This window comes from Camellia sinensis, chromosome 4 (assembly GCF_055761805.1).
Source record: "Camellia sinensis isolate YWXY chromosome 4, ASM5576180v1, whole genome shotgun sequence".
Classification (NCBI taxonomy): domain Eukaryota; kingdom Viridiplantae; phylum Streptophyta; class Magnoliopsida; order Ericales; family Theaceae; genus Camellia; species Camellia sinensis.
In genome coordinates this window covers 184674538-184677951 of record NC_138964.1, presented here as the reverse complement: position 1 = coordinate 184677951, position 3414 = coordinate 184674538, and positions in this window count along the sequence as shown.

Genomic DNA, 3414 nt, shown 5'->3' with positions numbered 1-3414 from the left:
GGCTAAACGCAAAGGGGAAGCGCGTGCCTGGTTTTGAAATCTTCTTCGACATACAATTATCTGGGGATGACGTTGCCGAGGCGCAGACAGACCCACCAACCGAGGTTGAGCAATGTAAAGCAGTGGATCCCGAGAGTACAGAGCTGGAAATGGGGGTAGCACTGGCGAGTCTACTATCAGATCCTCCGATCAGCCAAGAGTGCTTGGGGGATAACTCTTCGGTTTCTGTGATTGGAGATGAAATAGCCGCGGGCTTCCCAGCGCCGATCTTGGATGCATCTATCGCACCTTCTCTCATTTGGCAGTATGAAGAAGGCTGTTTATCTAGCAATTCCGGGTCAGGTAGTGAGCCGGAATCTGATTCTGCCGAATCTTCTGCGTCGGAATCAGATTCCAGCTCGACTGAGTCTGAGTCCGGTATTCCTGGGGGTGATAACCCGGATACCACAGTCCTGTCTAGGTCGTCTTTTTCATTTTCTTTTGAGTCTGTTGTAACAGAGGAATCTGACGGCTTGGAAGTATTTAATGAGAATGATGTGGATGTGGTTTCCGAGTATTTTTCTGTGCCTTTGATTTATTGCTTAAATCAGGATTTTCAAAATTTTGATGAAAATAGTGAGGAAGAAATTCCTCCAATTTTGCAACGATTAATTGATCAAGAGCAGGAAAGATTTGTTAAACCTTTAATCGATGAAATCACTTCCGTGAATATTGGTACTGAGAAGGACCCGCGGCTGGTCCAGATCGGGTCCACGTTGTCTTCAGAGGAGCGCGAGCGCTTAGTCGCTTTATTAAAAGATTTCAAAGATGTTTTCGCGTGGTCCTATGAAGACATGCCTGGAATCGATCCTGAGATTGTACAGCACCGGATCCCTCTTGATCCAGAGGCCCGCCCTGTCAAACAGAAACTCAGAAGGATTCGCCCGGACTGGGCTCTCAAGATTAAGGAAGAGGTCACCAAACAGATTGACGCAGGGTTCCTGTTGGTATCCGAATATCCAACTTGGTTGGCCAACATAGTCCCAGTGCCAAAGAAGGACGGCAGAATTCGGGTCTGTGTAGACTTCAGGGATTTGAACAAGGCCAGTCCGAAGGACGACTTCCCCTTGCCGCACATCGATGAATTAGTGGATTTCACGGCAGGACACGCCTTGCTTTCGTTTATGGATGGTTTCTCAGGCTATAATCAGATAGTGATGGCACCCGAAGACCGGGAGAAGACTGCGTTCACTACCCCGTGGGGGACATATTGTTATCGAGTGATGCCATTCGGGTTGAAAAATGCTGGAGCTACGTATCAACGGGCAGCAACTACAATATTACATGATATGATCCATAAGGAGGTCGAAGTGTACGTGGACGACATGATTGTCAAATCCAAAGATAGAGAGGGCCACTACACCGCCTTACAAAAATTCTTTCAGAGGATCAAAGAGTTTCGGCTGCGACTGAACCCCCAGAAATGCACGTTTGGTGTTACAGCAGGGAAGATGTTAGGGTTTCTGATCACACAAAGGGGCATCGAGGTCGACCCTTCCAAAATCAAGGCCATCTTAGAAATGCCACCACCAAGGACTGAAAAGGAGGTGCGAGGCTTTCTGGGTAAAGTGCAATTCATAAGACGGTTTATTTCTAAATTAACCTTAACTTGTGAACCACTTTTTGGCCTCCTGAAGAAAGGAAAGAAATTCCAATGGGACGGCCGATGTCAAGCAGCTTTTGAACAGATCAAAGAATATCTACAGAACCCACCCGTGTTGTCACCGCCAGAGCCGGGGAGACCGTTGATACTGTACCTTTCGGTAACTGAGACTACCATGGGCTGCATGCTCGCGCAGGAGTCAGAAGACAAAGTGGAAAGGGCCATATACTATCTGAGCAAAAAGATGCTAGATTACGAAACCCGCTATACACCGCTGGAAAAGGCTTGCTTGGCCTTGGTATGGGCAACCAGGAAGCTGCGGCACTACCTGTTAGCTCACTCTGTAATGTTGGTTTCGCGGTTAGATCCCATCAAATATCTTTTCGAGAAACCAGCACTTACGGGTAGGCTAGCTCGATGGCTGTTGTTGCTCTCCGAATTTGATTTGAAGTATGTAACGCGCAAGTCAGTAAAAGGCAGAGCGGTAGCGGAGTTCCTTGCCGACCACCCGGTTGAGGGGGATGAAGCGGTTGAGTATCTATTCCCGGATGAAGCAATTCTGCACGTTAAAGATGAAACCTGGACAATGTACTTTGACGGAGCGTCAAACCAGTATGGATATGGGATAGGGGTGTTGCTGATAGCGCCTGATGATTCCCGTATCCCTTTAGCATTCAAGCTCCGATTCAAAGTTTCCAACAATGAAGCAGAGTATGAGGCATGTATTGCTGGCCTGGAAGCAGCCCTGGAACTAGGGGCAAGACGAGTGGACGTCATTGGGGACTCGAACCTTGTTGTGTCTCAAGCAAAAGGAGATTGGAAGGTCAAAGAAGAAAGGATGATAATCTACCACCAAACCTTGGATTTGTTAATTCCTCGGTTTGAGAAGCTAAATTTCACCCACCTCGTAAGAGAGAACAACAGGTTTGCAGATTCATTAGCAACTCTATCTTCTATGATAGACATCCCGTCCGGAGTCCGGATGCGTCCAGTCATTATTGATCAAAAGTTTACGCCGGCATACGAGTCGATCTCCGCCATAGATGAGGTTCAAGACGGCAACCCCTGGTATTACGATATCTGGAACTTCTTGGAAAAGGAGACATACCCACTAGGGGCAAATGCCAAGGATAAGAGGGCTGTCAGAAGAATGGCTGCTCAGTTCATTATCTGCGGGGGAAATTTGTACAAAAGGGGTCATCTGGGAATGCATAAGCTCTGTGTAGAAGCTGAAGAGTCAAAACGCCTGATGGAAGCCATCCACGGGGGGGAGTGCGGTGCGCATATGAATGGAGTAATGCTGGCCAGAAAGATCCTCAGACAGGGCTACTACTGGTCAACCATGGAGGAGGATTGCATTGGTTTTGTTCGGCGATGCCACAAATGCCAAATTCATGCAAATCGCATGAACATCCCGCCGTCAAAACTGTATAACATGACTTCGCCGTGGCCTTTTTCAGTCTGGGGAATTGATGTGATCGGAGCTGTTACCCCGAAGGGGTCAAACGGGCATGAGTTTATCCTGGTAGCGATAGATTATTTTACAAAGTGGGTCGAGGCCCAATCATACGCAGTGTTGAAGGCGTCGCATGTCGCAAAGTTCATCAGGAACAATATTATCTGTCGCTACGGGGTGCCAAACGAGATAATTTCAGATAATGGTTCCCACTTCAAGAAAGAAGTGATAGACTTGTTGGAAAAATACAATGTGGCTTTCCATAAGTCATCCACATACAGGCCGCAGACCAACGGAGCAGTTGAGGCCGCCAACA